Source organism: Halichoerus grypus, chromosome X (genome assembly GCF_964656455.1).
Source record: "Halichoerus grypus chromosome X, mHalGry1.hap1.1, whole genome shotgun sequence".
Taxonomy (NCBI): domain Eukaryota; kingdom Metazoa; phylum Chordata; class Mammalia; order Carnivora; family Phocidae; genus Halichoerus; species Halichoerus grypus.
The window spans coordinates 54942165-54961029 of NC_135727.1; the positions used below are offsets into that span (position 1 = coordinate 54942165).

Here is an 18865-nt window from a genome sequence, read left to right on the forward strand (position 1 = left end):
GGAAAAAAACCAGCAAATAAAGACTATATTCAGCAGGAGAAGAGAAATAATAAAGATTAGAGCAGAAATCAATGATATAGAAAAAAAAAAAAAAAACACAGAACAGATCAATGAAACTAGGAGCTGGTTCTTTGAAAGAATTAATAAGATTGATAAACCCCTAGCCAGACTTATCAAAAAGAAAAGAGAAATGACCAAATAAATAAAATCATGAAAGGCCATGACCAACACCAAAGAAATACAATTACAAGAGAATATTATGAGCAAGTATATGCCAACGAATTAGACAATCTGGAAGAAATGGATACATTCTTAGAAACATATAAACTATCAAACCTGAAACAGGAAGAAATAGAAAACCTGAACAGACCTATAATCAGGAAAGAAATTGAATCAGTAATCAAAAGTCTCCCAACAAACAAGATTCCATGTCTTATCAAATAAAGGGATAGTATCCTAAATCTCTAAAAACTTATCAAACTCAACCCCCCCCCCAAATAAACCAAAAAAAATCCAGTCAAGAAATGGGCAGAAGACATGAACAGACATTTCTACAAGAAGACATACAAGTGGCCAACAGACACATGAAAAAAATACCCCAATCACTCATCATCAGGGAAATACAAATCAAAACCACAATGAGATACCACCTCAAACCAGTCAGAATGGCTAAAATTAACAACTCAAGAAACAACAGATATTGGTGAGAATGCGGAGAAAGGGGAATTCTCTTAGACTGGGACTCCTGCCCTGAGGAGAGGGAAAGATAACTATACGTACTAGTTGGACTGTGACCCCAGCAGTGGGCTGCTGGTAGACAGCTGGTCTGATTGCAGGCCCCACCTACCAAAAAAATAAAAAGCTTCAGAGGGGACAACACAGGGAAAGTGTCTTGCAGTTTGATGCTACTCTATCTCTGGCAAATACCTGGTCTGACTCAGTTCAAGCCCAAGGTTGCCCCAGACTGGTCATTAACACTAGAAGGACCAAAAACTGCCTACAGCAGGTGAAAAGATCCACTGCAGATGATAAGACTTAAGGAAAAATCACCTCAGCTGCAAGAGCAGAGCGAATGCAACACAAATAAGTGACACCCCTAAAGTGCCAGGTTCTGGTAAACAGGGGACACTGCACTGCAGGTCATTACATGATCTCTTCATCTAAAGATGAATGGATAAAGAAGATGTGGTATATGTATACAATGGAATATTATTCAGGCATAAAATAGAATGACATTTGCAACAGCATGTGTGAACCTAAAGTGTATAATGCTAAGATAAATATGTCAGTCAGGTAAGACAAATATCATATGATCTCACTCATATGTGGAATTTAAACAAAACAAACAAGCAAAGGAAAAAGAAAAAGAGGGAGAAAGCAAGAAACAGACTCTTAAGTATGGGGAACAAACTGATGGTTGCCAGAGGAGTGTGGGTGGGGGGAATGCACAGAATACATGATGGGGATTAAAGAGTACACTCATCATGGTGAAATATAATAAAATAAAACAAAATGATAAAAAAGAAATAAAATAACATAATAGCACAAAAGAAATAATCAACAAAATGAAAAGAAAACCTATGGAATGGGAAAAGAAATTGCAAACCATATATCTGACAAGGGGTTAATATCCAAAATACATAAAGAACTCATACAACTCAATAACAGAATAAATAAATAATCCAATTGAAAATGGGAAAGACCCTGAATAGACATTTTAACAATGAAGATGTACTCATTGCCAACAGGTGCTTGAAAAAATGCTCAAGGTCACTCACTAATCACTAAGGAAATGCCAATCAAAACTGCAATGAGCTAAAACCTCACACCTATCAGAATGGCTTTCATCCAAAGACAAGAGATAACAAATGCTGGCAAGGATGTGGAGAAAAAGAAACCCTTGGCACTACTGCTAGGATTGTAAATAGTTATAGCCACTGTCTATAGATATCACTAAAGAGATATCTGCATCTGCATGTTTATAGCAGCATTATTTACTATAGCCAAAACATAGAAAAACCTAAGTGTTTATCAACAGATGAAGGTACAAAGTTGTGATATATATATTCATATTTATATATACATAATTATATTTATAAATTATATTTAAAAATATATATTCAGTATGTTAATTATCCTTGAATTTAAAAATAAAATACATTCACTTGAATCACAACCCTAAAAAAGAAAGAAAATTCTTCAGTTTACTACTTAAAAATAATCTGAAGGTCAATTTATTTTATATTGGATTTTTTAAATATGATATAACTGTCAGGGCCATCTAAATTTGGGAGAGTTGTGATATACCTTGATATTTCCACTATTCCCTATTGTAGAAATCAATTTAGATGACAAAGATCTTGTGGAAACAGTGCACAGAACTTCATTATTCTTTTTATTGACATAAATTTGTATATAACATTACATAAGATTCAGGTGTACAACATTATAATTTAATATTTGCATACATTGCAAAGTGATCACCACCATAAGTCTAGTTACCATCCCTCATCAAGCAGTTGAACTTACTCACCCATTTTGCTGACTCCCCAACCCCCTTCCCTTTTGTAACCACCAATCTGCTCTCTATATCTTTGAATTTGTTTTTATTTTGTTTTGTTCATTTGTTGTGTTTTTTTAGATTCCACATATAAGTGAAATCATACTATATTTGTTTTTCTTGTTTGAATTACTTCACCAAGCTTAATACACTCAAGGTTAATTCATGTTTTTGCAAATAGCAAGATTTCTTTCTTTTTTTAATGATTGATTTATTGATTGATTTGAGAGAGATCATGAGCAGGAGGGGCAGAGGGATAGGGAGAGAGAATCTCAAGCAGATTCCATGCTGAACACAGAGCCTGATGCAGGGCTCCATCTGAGGACCATAAGATCATGATCTGAGCCAAAACCCAGAGTCCAACACTTAACCAACTGTGCCACCCAGGCGCCCCAATTTCCTTCTATTTTTATGGCTGAGTAGTATTCCATTGTGTGTGTGTGTGCACATGTGTGTATGTGTGTGTCTTGTGTATCATATCTTCTTTATCCATTCATCCATTGAGAGACACTTAAGTTGTTTCTATATCTTGGTTATTGTAAACAATGCTGCAATGAACATAGGAATGTATATATCTTTTTGAATTAGTATTTTTATATAAATTCTTTGGATAAATAGTAATGGAAGAGCTTGCTCATATGGTAATTCTATTTTTAATTTTTAGATGTATCTCCATACCATTTTCCATAGTGGCTGCACCACTTTACATTCCCACCAACAATGTCTGAGGATTTCCTTTTCTTCACATCTTTTCCAACACTTCCTATTTTTTGTCTTTTTGATAGTAACCCTTCTAATAGGTGTGATGTGATAACTCTTTGTGGTTTTGATTTGCATTTCTCTGGTAACTAGTGATATTGAGCATGGTTTTGTATGACTGTTGGTCATCTGTATGTCTGCTTTAAAAACAAAACAAAACATATCTAGATCTTCTGCACATTTTTGAAATTTGGTTGTTTTTTTTTCATTTAATATTTATTTACCATTCAATTTACAGCTCTGTAAGGGGAGAAATATATCAGAGGAAAATATAATTTTCTCTTTCTGAAAATTCTGAATGATTCCACTTTGCCACAAGGGATAGCAAAAGACACAAAAACATATGTGTACAAACACACACAAAAGTACTATCTTTGAAGTTAAAAAATACCAAATTTAAGTATTTAGAAATGATAGGGTCTAGGGTGAAAGGGTGAGGACACGTGAAAAGTAATTTAATGCCAACTGTTTCTTTCCTTGAATTAACACTTATCTTGGGTTTGATACCCAACTGCACTCATATTGGAAACTTAGTGAAAACTACCTAGTGATTCCACTTTAGAGTTACAACCCATGTATGAGTAAGATGTTCTGAATATAAGCCTATGAAAAACTTAGGAACTCTTGATGTCTTTCCTTTTACATAAATTCTATCTCTATCCTGATGTATTTTGGGTGATCAAGAAAACTAAAGGCTAAGAACAGAAAGCTAACTTCTTTGAATGAGACAAATGGAAAAGTTTTGCAACTACCACTATGAGAAATTTCTTCTTTCAAGAAAGAAATTTTTCTTTCAAATACCAAATCAATTTCCTCAACTGTACAACTATAACTCGATGGTTTTTACTCTTACTACTTCACTTTAGTGACCTATAAATTTGTCTAAACAATAATAATTAAGTATCTTTCCTGTTTTTTTTTTTTCCAGGATAAAAATAATTAAATGATGTGTTGAAGATACCACTATAAATACTTCACATTTGGGTTATGGCTTCTACATTGAAAATCTATAGGAATTTTTCCAATTAACTTTCAAATCTTTCCACAACCTCTCTGTAAAAAAAAAACAAAAAACAAAAAAACACAAAAAACAAACAAAAAAAACCCAACAACAACAACAAAATCTTTAAGATAGCTTAAATAAATGCTTTACATATCAAAAATGGATTCACAAGTCCCTATTACCATAGTCATCAATTTTAAGAAGTGTCCTAAATATGCTCTGTATTAGTTTTCTTGATTATACCAATAATATAGAAACATTTTTAATATAACAGAACATTTAATTACATCCGTTTCCCATGAACACACTAGTCATTCAATGATGATTATATTGGCCACTTCCATTGGTTGGCAGGAGGCTCTTCCACTAAAGGCTCCCATGGTTTCCACTGTAACATTTTTCTGGCCAGACTTAGTTCATTTTCAGCCTGAAGAATCACCTCTTCTAGTTGGCCACCCTGAAGTTGGTCTTCTAATTTCTTAACATCTGGTTCTGCTTTAACCATACAACCAGCTTCTCATTTGTAATCTGTTCTATATACTTTCTATATGCTGCGTTTTTAGGAATTTGCTCAAGAACATCAAGAATCTTTGTGTGTAATATTCTTAGACTTTCATATGGACTCTCACATACAGCCAATCCTACAAGGCCGGTGGTCTTCTTCGCAAACCCGCCATGACGGTGCCAACAGGATGGGGCTGCACAGCCCTCCTGTTTTTTTCTGTTTTTGAGTTGTATGATTTTTTATATATTTTGGATACATATCAGATATATGATTTGCAAATATCTTGTCCCATTAAGTAAGTTTCCTTTTCATTCTGTTGATGGTTTCCTTCACTGTGCAGAAACATTTTAGTTAGATATAGTTCCACTTATTTGTTTGTTTGTTTGTTTATTTATTTATTTATTTATTTTGTTTCCCTTGTCTTTGAAGTCATGACTATAGCCACTGTCATTCACTTCTGGCTTTTGAGCCCTTTAAGGTTGTGGAGTGGAGGGCAGGGGTAACATACAGTGTCTGTGGATGTTGGGGGCTCCTTGGATTCTACTTCCTGAGATTCCATGTGCACAGTTGCTGAGGTGGATCCTCAAACAAACTCCAATGGCTGCACGAAGCCTGCATACTTCTCTCCCAATCCACATGTGGTTTGGTTTTTCCATTCCTTGGAACCCCAAATTATCTGGGACTAGGGTCACAACTGCTAGCCAGGGGTTGCTCAGCCACCACCCCAGAAATCTCCATTTGAGGTACCTCTTCTGAGCCACTGAAAATGAGTGGGAATCTAGGAGATTGCCAGTTCCTTGAGATATTTAGTCACTTCCACTGAAGGAGAAGGGAGGGTCATAATTAGCCACTTCCTAGCAGCACTGGGATTCCTAAACCAGCCACTTCTCCCAGAGAGCCCAAACTAGCTACTCTCCTCCCGGGATCCTTAGCCCAACCACCTTTCATGAGACCCACAAACCAGCCTCCTCTCCTAGTTGTTGTATTAATAATTTCTGTTTCTTCATGATTCAATCTTATTGTATGTTTCTACAAATTTTTTTTTTTTTTAAGATTTTATTTATTTGCGAGAGAAAGAATGAGAGACAGAGAGCATGAGAGGGAGGAGGGTCAGAGGGAGAAGCAGACTCCCTGCTGAGCAGGGAGCCCGATGTGGGACTCGATCCCGGGACTCCAGGATCATGACCTGAGCCGAAGGCAGTCACTTAACCAACTGAGCCACCCAGGCGCCCTGTTTCTACAAATTTATCCATTTCTTCTAGGTTGTTCAATTTGTAGGCATATAATTGTAGTATACTCTTTATGTGTATTTCTGTGGTATCAGTTGTAGCTTCTCTTTTCTGATTTTATTTATCTGAGATCTCACTATTGTGGTTTTTTGTTTTTTGTTTTTGGTGAGTCTAGCTAAAGGTTTGTGAGTTTTATCTTTTTGAAGAACCAGCTCTTAGTTTCATTGATCTTTTCTTTTTTTTTTTTTTTTAAAGATTTTATTTATTTATTTGACAGAGAGAGACACAGCGAGAGAGGGAACACAAGCAGGGGGAGTGGGAGAGGGAGAAGCAGGCTCCCCGCGGAGCAGGGAGCCCGATGTGGGACTCGATCCCAGGACCCTGGGATCATGACCTGAGCCGAAGGCAGTCGCTTAACCAACTGAGCCACCCAGGCGCCCTCATTGATCTTTTCTATTGTCTTTGTAGTCTCTATCTTTATTTTCACTCTGATCCTTATTATTTCCTTCCTTTAATTAACTTGGGCCTTCATTTGTTCTTCTTTTTCTATTTCCTTTAGGTGTACAGTTAGATTATTTAAGATTTTTTTTGTTTCTTGAGGTAGATTTGTATCACTAGAAACTTCTATTTTTTTTAAGGATTTTATTTATTTATTTGAGAGAGAGAGACAGAGAGACAGCACAAGCAAGGAGGGAGGGGCAAAGGGAGAGGGACAAGCAGACTCCCTGCTGAGCAGGGAGCCCGATGCAGGGCTGGATCCCAGGACCAGGATCATGACCTGAGCAGAAGGCAGACCCTTAACCAACTGAGCCACCCAGGTGCCCTGAAACTTCTCTCTTAAAACTGTTTTTTGATGCATCCCATAGATTTTGGACTCGTGTTTTTATTTTCATTTGTCTCCAGATATGTTTTGACTTCTTTTTTTTAATTTTTTATTGCCCCATTGGTTGTTCAATAGTATGTTGTTTAATCTCCTCGTATTTGTGATTTTTCCAGTTTTCTTCTTTTTTTTTTCCAGTTTTCTTCTTGGAATTGATTTCTAATTTCATACCATTTTGGTCAGAAAACTTGCTTGATGTGATTTCAATCTTATTAAATTTATTGATAATTTTTTGCTGCCCTTACATGATCTATCCTGGAGAATAGTCCATATGCACTATAGAAGAATATGTATTCTGCTGTTTTGGATGGAATATTCTGTTTATATCTCTTAAGTCCATCTGGTCTACTGTATCATTTGAGGCAGATGCTTATTGATTTTCTGTCTGGATGGTCTATCCATTGATGTAAGTGGGGTACTATATAGTTACCTACTATTATTTTATTGCTGTCAATTTCTCCCTTTAATTCTGTTAATATTTGCTATGCATATTTTAGTGATCCTATTATGGGTGCAGCAATATTTACATATGTATATCTTCTTATTGGATTGACCCCTTTATCATTATATAATTCCCTTCTTTGTCTTTCATTATAGTCATTTTTTTAGAGAGGGAGACAGAGAGGGGGAGGAGGCAGAGAGAGAATCTTAAGCAGGCTACATGCCCAGCACAGAGCCTTGTGGGTTTCAGGCTCACAACCTTAAGATCATGACCTGAGCCAAAATCAAGGGTAAGATGCTTAACCAACTGAGCCACCCAGGCACCCCATAGTCATTGTTTTAAAGTGTATTTTATCTGATATAAGTATGGCTACACCAACTTTCTTCTCATTTCCATTTGCATGGAGTATGTTTTTCCATCGTTTCATTTTCAGACTGTGTGTCCTTACATCTAAAATGAACCTCTTGTTGACAACATAAAGATGGGCCTTTTTTTTTTTTTAATTCAGCCACTCTATGTGTTTTAAGTAGAGAATTTAGTTCATTTGCATTTAAATTGATTATTTATAGGTATGTACTTATTGCACTGTACTTACTGTTTTCTGGCTGTTTTTGTAGTTCCTCTCTATTCCTTTCTTCTTCTCTTGTTCCCTTCCCTTATGGTTTGGTGATTTTCTTTAGTGTTATGTTTAGATTTTTTTCTCATTGTAATTTGTGCAAAGTTTTGCTCTGTGGTTACTATGATGTTCACATACATCATAGTATATATAATAGTCTACTTTAAGTTGATAACATCTTAAGCTTGAATGCATTCTAAACACTACATTTTACTGCCCCCCATGTTCTTTTTTTGATGTTATATTTTACATCTTTTTATTTCATTTATCCCTTAACTAATTATGACAGTTTTGGTTAATTTTACCATTTTTGTCTTTTAACCTTCATATTAACTTTACAAGTAGTCAATCCAGTACCTTTCCTGTATATTTTCATTTATCAATGAGATTTTTACTTTCATATGTTTTCTAGTCACTAGTTACTGCCTTTCTTTTAAGCTTAAAGAAGTCCTTTTAACATCTTTGGTAAGGTTGGTTTAGTTGTGATAAACTCCTTTAGTTTTTCTTGTCTGGAAAACTCTATCTCTTCTTCAATCTTGATTGTAACCTTGCCAGGTGGTTGGAAGTTTTTTTTTTTTTTTTTCTTTTTTTTTCCTTTCAGCAAATTTAATATATCATGCCAGTCACTTCCGGTTTGCAAAGTTTATACTGAAAATCTGCTGTTTGTTTTTTTGGGGTTCTCTTGTATGTAAATAGCCATCTTTCTTTTGTTGCTTTTAAGATTCTCTCTAACTTTTAACATTTTAATTATAATGTGTCTTGGTGTGGATCTTTTTGGGTTCATCTTATTTGGAATTCTCTTTGCTTTTGGGGGCTACATGTCTGTTTCATTTCCCAGGTTAGGGAAGTTTCTATTCATTATTTCTTTAATTAAGTTTTCTACCCCTTTATTCTTCTGTGACCCCTATAATGTGGATGTTATCTCACTTGATGAGGTCTCATAGGTCCCTTAAGCTATCTTCACTTTTTTTCATTCTCCTTTTCATTTTGCTGCTCTGATTGCTTTCTACTGCCCTGTCTTCCAGGTCACTGATCCATTATTTTACTTTGTCTAGTCTGCTGTTGAACCCCTCTGGTGTATTTTTCAGTTGTTATTGTATTCTTCAGCTCTATGATTTTTGTTTGATGCTTTCTTATATTTTCTTTCTCTTTTTTAAAGTTCTAACTGAGTTCATCCATTTTTTTTTCCTGAGTTTGGTGAGCATTGTTAATTACCACAACTTTGAACTCTTTATTAGGTAGATTACTTACCTATTTTATTAAGGTATTTTTTCTGAAGTTTCATCTTGTTCTTTTATTTGAAATATATTCCTCTGTCTCCTCATTTTGCTTGACTATCTGCGTTCCTATGTATTAGGCAAAACAGTTACCTCTCCCAGTCTTGAATGAATGGCCTTGTATAGAAGATGAAACTTGCTCTAGCTTGTGGTTGTTTCCCAGACCTTTGTGATTGTCTAGTAGCCTGATTTGTTTTTGATAGGTCCCAGTTGTTGAGGGTGTGCCAAAACCTGCCAGCATTTCAAAGGGAGAGATATCAGTGCCTAGTTTCAGGCTAATTGTAAGACAGATTTTTTAAGCAGCAGCTTTTAAGATATGTAAATGTATGCATTCCAGTGGGTCTGCAATCATAAACCCTGCTGACTTCTCTACCAGGGGATTTGAAGGTGTCTCTAAGTGACAGTTGCAAAAATTGTGGCTTTAGATGTGTATATAAACTCTTTTCAGTGACTTGTGATGAGGCCAAGGGAAGGCTCTAATGTGGTGTCTCCCGGACCATGTCATGTTCACTGGGTGTGCCTCTGTATCCTCTGAGTATGTTACAAATCTGAAACTTGTCCTTCAGGACTAAGCTCCAGGACAAGAAAATAGGCCTTTTTCATAGAAAGACTAAGGGTGTGTTTCAATCTACTGTCTGTACGGTGCCCTGGGGGGTGGTAGCCTGCCAAAGACTGTTTCTTCAATTGATTCAGACTCATGGAACACAGAAATACATTCTCCTCTGGTCACTAGTCAGGACCTAAAAAGGCATCCCCTGTGTGGGCTTTGCAAACCCATAGGCTGGGGCAGGACATGCATCTGCATTATGCAGGGCCTGGGCACTCAGCCAATCTGGCTGAAGCAGTGTGGGGGGTAGCGTGCTCAGTAACCTGGTTATGTTGTGTAAGGATGAGGTGCTTAGTTATCCTGACTGAGGTGGGGAAGTCCTCAGCCATGGCACATGGGGGTGGGGTGTTTGGCTGGCCTAGCTGTGGTGAAACAAGTTATAGTTATGGCATGCAGGAGATGGGCAATCAACCTACACAGCCACAGAGCTTCATTCTTATAAATTTCAGTGACTGTTCGTCTTTCCATGTGATGATAACAACCACATTCCAACCATCTTGATGGAAATCTCTACAGATAGAGTTGTGGTCTACAGATTATTATGTTTCTAAAACATACAACATTTCTAAAAACATTGTCAACAGTTGTCATTAGCTTACTTTAAATTTTCTCATTCTTTTTGTAAACCCCAGTTTAGGATCCAGTGTAATTCAAGATAATAGCATGTATATAATGAACTTCAGGTCTTCCTGCACAGGAAAAAGGATTGCTTTCCCAGTTTTCCTCAAATAATAATTTGGTGCAGTTAAACTAAAGATTAAAAATAGGGAATGATATCCTAAGGGATGTAGCTGGCATATTTTTAAATTTTTAAGCAAATTATGAAAGGCATTATAAAATCTATTCACTGGGAAGGAAGAAGAGGTCCAGTTTTTATTAGAACCTTTTGTTCTTTTAAAAACCAGTTTAGTGAATAAAGTTTTGGAATATGGTATCAGAATATTGCCAGAGGAAACTCTTCTATCTTGAAATCTAATGGTGTTTATCAAAAAACTATCAGTTGAGGACATTTAAACAGGAATATAAAGGAATATTTGATGTTTTAAAGATATATATATATATATATCGCTAAACTCAGAATTTTAACTTATATAAAATACTGTGTTTACTAAGGTATATTGATATGTCTAAAAAATTGCCCATCTTACTTGATGAGGAGTTCTGTAGATTTTCCTTCTTCATTTACTTTATTTTTGTTTGAATTGTATTAAAAGTTGAAGTTGTACAACTGAAAAAATGGCACAAAATTATTACTATTGTCAAACGTTAAAGAAAAACAATACACATCAAAGTTAAAGGTCCAATGCAGTTTTTTTTCCACCAGTAAAAACAAATCATCCATAGTGTATATAATTATTTCTCAGTCATTTTTTTAATGCTCAAACAAGTTAAGTTTACATTAGTTAGGAGCATGTTTGTTTGTTATATGTACAAATAAGATACAGGTAGATGTTTAAAATGTATATTAAACAGCTTAAGTAGAAAGAATACCAATATATCAGCAAATATATTATCAACATATAATATCAAATTTAATATTAATTTTTGTTTTAGGAATAAGGGAGCTAATTCTTTTATTACACATGTGTAACCCCTTACAAAAGTCATATAACACACATGGAAGAAATGAAAAATGCAGCAAAAAATACCTGCTACACATATGTATCTGTCATATTCCAAATCTTTTATCATCCCTGATTTTCAAAGAAATACCATTTGATATCTCCAAGGTTTATAGCTATCAACACATATCTATATGTCACATATATTTTAGATTTTGTTAGATATTAACAACTAGAGGACATGGTAACAACTGCCTACAAAAAGTATTGTACATTTCAATTGAAGCACTCATAAGTTTTGTAAGGGTACATGTTCATCTATTATCTAAATAAAAAATATATATTTTTGAGTTAATCAATGCATTAAGGGATCTATACACTTTATGACTCATTGACGGTGATGCACTGAAATAGTCTACACAGCTGACTTTACGAGGTTTAATTCTCAATTCGGAAGCTAACAGTAATAACTATATCATATAAACTAAATTAGCATAAATGCTCATGGTAGCAACACTAATATCAAAGTGACAGTGATGCATACAGGACTACTAAAAGTCAAGAAAGAGTGAGGTTGAAGAAAGTAAAGAGAAACCTATAGCACCTTAAGCAATATCCATATTTTCCAAAGGCAAATAATAATTTGCTGCTTAATCTATATATCAGGTCATGAATAGTAAGGAATCTACATAATACACCAGTTCTGTCTCAAAATATTTTACTTGTTGAGAGAAAATGTCCACAATTAATAAAATGGAAATGCTGGGTTATTATAGCCAGTAATGGTAGGGAGACTTTCATAACTTTGCCCTAGGCACTACTATGACTGCCAGTAAAAAAAAAAAAAAAGGGGCGCCTGGGTGGCTCAGTCGTTAAGCATCTGCCTTCGGCTCAGGTCATGATCCCAGGGTCCTGGGATCGAGCCCCGCGTCAGGCTCTCCACTCGGCGGGAAGCCTGCTTCTCCCTCTCCCACTCCCCCTGCTTGTGTTCCCTCTCTCACTGTGTCTCTCTCTGTCAAATAAATAAATAAAATCTTTAAAAAAAAAAAAAAAAAGCAATTGAGTTTCTCCGAATCACTATCATTTACTATAATACTTAACCAAAATTTTGCCTTAATTTGACTATTGAGCAGAACTATCTATAATAATCTGTAAAACCTTAGAAACCCATTCTATTATTCAAAGAAAAAGAGTAGACTTTTAAAGTTTCTGTTATTAGTCCCTTGGGAGGTTAACGCAAAGATGACACAGATATTTCTGGATTATATTTGTTAAAAATTTTAAAATTTTAAAATTTTAAAATTTTAAAAATTTAAAAAATATTTAGATAATGTAGAGGTCATATTATTTATTTTGGATAAATTGTAGAGAATCCCCTTTGTGTACTCTACAACATTGTGTCCAAAAAATAGGCACAATTCATGAAATACTTTAGAACAAGAAAAACTAGTGACCTCAGAGGTAATCTGATTCTCTGTGAATCAGATAGTGAATGACAAGAGTATGCATATGAGATTTTGTCAAGGCCAACTGATTAAGTCATGATAAGTAAATAAAGATAAGAAGAAAATGATTATATAGCATACATATGCTATATAGTTTACATAGAGATAAAGAGTTGAACGAGATAGTCTAGTGAAAAGGGTGAACAAGAGTCTTTAGTGGAAAATACAAGCTATACTAGAGCTAGCCCTGGGGGAAGATGGCAGAGTATGAGGACTCTAGGCTCACCTTATCCCACTGATACAACTAGATAATACAGCCATGTAAATAAGCCAGAAAACGACCTGAAGACTGCACAATTAAATGTAGAGAAGAGGCCACATTGAAGAGGGTAAGAAGTACAGAGATGTGGTCAGGAACTAAATGGACTAGTGGGGCTTTCCATGGGAAGGAGGGATGCTGTGGGCACAGAGGTGGGAGAGAAACAGACTATCACACCAGGGACCCCACATGGGACAGACAAATTCCCATAACATTTGGCTTTGAAAATCAGAGGGGCCAAATTCATTGAGTTCTTACAACCAGCGTGACTTAAAACCTGGGATTAAAAAAAAAAAAAAAAGATCCTCAGGCTTAGCTCTAGAAGAGTTAGGAGGGTGAGAGGAAACTGAGTCCTTGCACTTAAAGAGACAGCACAACAAACAGCCTTGGAGGTACAGCATAGAAGCAGTAGTTTAAAAGGTGCCTGGGGCATATAGGAGGGAGATTTTGTACTAGTCTCAGAGCATGTCCTGGAGGGACAGAAATCACTGGGGAACTCCTCCAGAAACAGAGGAACTGCAGGCAGCATTTTATTCCACTGCCCCCAGTATAAACACAAGACCACCTGTGGGACTCGCTACCTAACTTGTTAGCACTGCTGCCTTTCCTCCCCCCACACGCCCCCCCCCCACTCAGTGCTTCTGCCAATCCACCACACCAGACAGCCTGCCTTAGTCTGGGTGCTGCTGGGCCCCTCCTACAGAGGACTGGGGGCATGCAAAGCTTGTTAGCACTGCTACCCCACTGCCCTGCCCTGCCCCCTGGTGTTGTGCTTCCACAGAGTTGGATGAGCCACTTCAGTCCTGGCACTGCAGAGCCCCTCCCACAGAGGACCAGAGCCATGCAAAACTTGCTAGCACCACTTCACCACTGCTCACCACACCCCATACTGTGCTTTCTTTGATCTGCCCTTTCCAGTACACTCTTGTCCAGAGCCCATATAGGGCATTACTGCAGGCTGGGCAATGTGCAAGCAGCCCCTACAGTGGTCAGCACCACTCCAAAGTGACTGCTGCCATATAGAGGGGGAAAGATAACCACACACACCCGTCAGAGGCCACAGCAGTGGGCTGGAGGCAGACAAGTGGCCTGACTGAAGGCTCTGTCCACCAATTAAAGCTTCTCAGGGGACAACACAGGGACCACATCTTGTAGTTTGGTGCTGCAGTGTCTCTGGCAAACTTCTGGTCTGACTCAATTCAAGCCCAAGTCATCCCCAGACTGACTCACTAACACTACGGGGACCAAACACTGCTCACAACAGGCAAAAAAAAAAAAAAAAAAAAAAGCCATTGCAGATGACTTAACTAACTGAAGGAAAAAGTGGCTGAGCCACAGTAACAGGGCACAAACATCACACATAGGAGAAACCCATGAAGTGCCAGGTTCTGGTGAACAGGGGACACTGCATGGCAAGGTACTAGAAGTATAGTACCTCTTCTTCAAAAAGCCATTACTCTCAAGTGCAGGAGACATAGCTGTCTTTCCTAATGCACATAAACAGACACAGAGAGTTAGACAAAATGAAGAGATAGAAGAATATGTCCCAAGTGAAATAACAGGAGAAAATCATACCAAGAGACTTAAGTGAATGTACTCCTCCCTCTGACCCTCCCCCCTCTCATGCTCTCTCTCTCTATCTCATTCTCTCTCTCAAATAAATAAATAAAATATTTGGGCGCCTGGGTGGCTCAGTTGGTTAAGTGAATGGAGATAAGTAATATGCTTGATAGAGTATTTAAAGAAATGATCATAAAGATACTCACTGGGCATGAGAAAAGAGTGGAGGTCATCAGTGAGACCTTTAACAATGAGATAAAAAAGAATGAATCAGAGATGAATAACACCATCAGTGAAATTAAAATTACAAAAGATGGAATAAATAGTAGACTAAAAGAAGAAGAAGAATGAATCAGGGACCTGGAGGACAGAGTAATGGAAAGTAATCAAGCTTAGCAAATGAGAGGAAACAAAATATGCAAAATGAGAATAGATTTAAGGAACACAGTGACTCCATCAAGCATAATAACATTTACATAATAGGGATCTTAAAAGAAGAAGGGGAAAAGGGGACAGAAAATTTATTGAAAGAAATAATAAATGAAAATTTCCTGAATGTAAGGAAGGAAACAGAAGCCCAGATCCAGAAGTCCCAGAAAGCCCCACAAAAAAGTCAACACAAGGAGGTCCACCCCAAGACACCTAGTAATTAAGATGGCAAAAAGTAGTGACAAAGAGAGAATTTTAAAAGCAACAAGAGAAAAGAAAGCAGTTACATACAAAGGAAACCCCATAAAAAATAAAGGGAAACCCCATAAAGACATCAGCTGACTTTTTTTAGCAGAATTTTGCAGGCCAGAAGGTAGTGGCATACTATATTCAAAGCCCTGAAAGAAAAAATAAATCTGCTCTATCTAACAAAGCTATAATTCAGAATGGAAGGAGAGATAAAGAGTTTCCCAGAGAAACAAAAGTTAAAGGAATTAATGACCGCTAAATTAGCCCTACAAGAAATGTTAAAGGGGATTCTTTGAGTGGAAAGACCATAATCAAGAGTACGGAAAGTAGGCAGCACAAAGGCAGTAAAAATAAGTATATCTGTAAGAATCAGTCAAGAGACTCACAAAATAAAAGGATGTAAAGTAGGACACCATATACCTAAAACATGGGGAAGAGAGGAGTAAAGAATGGGTTCAAATGTAAGCAACCATCAACTTAACATAGACCACTATATGCAGAAAATGTTGTATATAATACAGATGATAACCACAAATCAAAAACCAGTAATAGATATGCAAAAGATAAGAAAGGAAAGCAAGTATATAACTAAAGATAACCAACTTATGAGAGAAGAGACTAAAAGAAGTAAAGATAAAAGAATGACAAATACAACCATAAAACAAGTAACACAGTGGCAATAAATACATAACTATCAATAACTACTTTGAATTTAAAGGGACTATCCACTCCAATAAAAAGACATAAGTGATAAAATGATTTAAAAAAACCCATCTACATATTGACTACAAGAGATTCATTTCAGACTTAAAGACACATGAAGATTGAAAGTGAAATGGAGAAGCATTTATCATGTGAATGGATGTGAAAAGAAAGCTTAGGTAGCAATACTTATAATGGGAAAAAATAGAATGTAAAACAAACACTATAACAAGAGACAAAGAAGGGCACTATATAACCATTCAGGGAACAAACCAACAAGAATATACAACAATTGTAAATTATGCACCCAACATGGGAGCACACAAATACTTAAAGGAGTTATTAACAAACATAAAGGAAATAATCGATAGTAATACAATAATAGTAGGGGATGTTAACACCCCACACACATCAATGCACACATCATCTAAATCTAAATTCAACAAAGAAACCTTGGCTTTGAATGACACTGGGCCAGAGGGATTCAACAGATACATTCAGAACATTCTATCCTAAAACAGCAGAATACACATTCTTTTCAAGTGCACATGGAACATTCACCAGAATAGATCACATATTAGGCCATAAAACAAGTCTCAACAAATTAAAAAAGACTGAAGTCATTCCATGCATCTTTTCTGATCACAATAATATGAAACTAGAAGTCAACCACAATAAAAAATCTGGAAAGAGCACAAATACATGGAGGTTAAATAACATGCTACTAAACAATGAATGGGTCAACCAAAAAATCAAACAGGAAATTGAAAAATACATAGAAACAAGGAAAATAAAACCACAATGTTCTAAAATCTTCAGGATGCAGTAAAAACTGCTCTAAGAGCAAAGCTTAGAGCAATACAGGCCTACCTCAAGAAGCAAGAAAAATCTCAAATAAACAACCTAATCTTACAGGTAAAGGAAATACAAAAAGAAGAACAAACTAAAGCAAAATGAAAAGAAGGAAGGAAATAATAAAGAAAAATAAAACAGAGCACCTGGGAGCTTCAGTTGGTTGAGAGGCCGACTCTGAATTTTGGCCCATTTCATAATCTCAGGGTCCTGGGATCAAACCCCAAGTTGGGCTCTGAGTTCAGTGGGGAGTCTGCTTGAGGATTCTCTCTCTCCCATCTCCCTCTGGCCCTCTCCCACTCACTCTCTCATTCTTTTTCTGTAAAATAAATAAATATTTGTTTTTAAAGAACAATAGAGCAAATCAATGAAATCAGTAACTGGTTCTCTGAAAAGATTAACAAATTTGATAAACCTCTAGCCACACTCATCAAAAAAGAGAGAGAGGACTCAAAAAAATCAGAACAGAAAGAAGGGAAATAAAAACCAATGCCACTGAAATACAAAGGATTATAAGAGAATATTATAAAAATTATATGCTGGGGCACGTGGGTGGCTCAGTCAGTTAGGTGGCTGCCTTCAACTCAAGTCATGATCCCAGGGTCCTGGGATCGAGCCCCGTGTCAGGCTCCCTGCTCAGTGGGGAGTCTGCTTCTCCCTTTCCCTCTGCCACTCCCCCTGCTTGTGCTCTTTCTCTCTTTCTCTCTCTCTGTCAAATAAATAAATAATAATTTAAAAAAAGAATCATTAAAAAAATATATGGCAACAATTTGGACAACCTAGTGGAAATGGATAAATTCCTATAAACATATGAACTACCAAAATTGAATCAGGAAGAAATAAAATATTTGGACAAATTGATTACCAGCAATGAAATTGAATCAGTAATCAAAAAACTCCCATCAAGGAAAAGTCATCGACCAGATACTTCACCAGCAAATTCTACCAAACATTTAAAGAAGAGTTAATATTATTTTTTTCAAACTATTCCAAAAAATACAAAAGTAAGGGAAACTTACAAACTTACTCTATGAGAACAGTAACACCCTGATACAGAAACCAGATAGACACCACACACACACACACACACACACACACACACACACACAAAACTACTGGCCGATATTTCTCATAAACATAGATGTAAAACTCCTCAATGAAGTGTTAGCAAACCGAATCCAACAATACATTAAAAAAATTATTCACCACGATTAAGTGAGATTCCTGGCATGCAAGAGATATTCAGTATTCACAAATCAATGAATATGATTCATCACATCAATAAGAGAAAAGATAAAAACCATATGATCATTTCAATATATGCAGAAAAGGCATTTGACGAAGTACAACATCCATGCATGATAAAAATCCTCAGCAATGTAGGTTTAGAGGGAACATATCTCAACTTAGTACAGGACTTACGTGAGAAGCCCACATTAGCATCATACTCAATGGTGAAAAACTGAGGGCTTTCCTCCTAAGATCAAGGCAAGGCAAGGATGTAAACTCCCACCACTTTTGTTCAACATAATACAGAAATTCCTGCCACAACAATTAGACAAAAAGAAAAGGAATAAAAGACATCCAAATAGGTAAGGAAGAAGTAAAGCAGATGACATGACACTATATAAAGAAAACTCTAAAGACTGCACCAAAACAACTACTAGAACTGATAAATTCAGTAAGGTCACAGGATACAAATCAATGTACAGAAATCCATTGCATTTCTATACACAAATAATGAAGCAACAGAAAGATAATTTAAGAAAGCAATCCCGGGCACCTGGGTGGCTCAGTTGGTTGGGCGACTGCCTTCAGCTCAGGCCATGATTCCGGAGTCCTGGGATTGAGTCCTGCATTGGGCTCCCG

At 36.4% G+C, this 18865-nt stretch overlaps 1 long non-coding RNA gene and 1 pseudogene across 1 annotated transcript; both read right to left on the reverse strand.

The window, feature by feature from the left end:
• Positions 1–4428: 4428 nt before the first annotated feature.
• Positions 4429–5386, reverse strand: LOC118534622 (NADH dehydrogenase [ubiquinone] 1 alpha subcomplex subunit 5 pseudogene; annotated as a pseudogene).
• A 3153-nt stretch (positions 5387–8539) lies between these two features.
• On the reverse strand, positions 8540–11103 carry LOC144380584 (uncharacterized). The gene is made up of 2 exons (XR_013444790.1): positions 11027–11103; positions 8540–9502 (listed from the first exon to the last, which is right to left on the reverse strand). It is a non-coding gene; the product is annotated as an uncharacterized LOC144380584 (long non-coding RNA).
• Positions 11104–18865: the final 7762 nt, after the last annotated feature.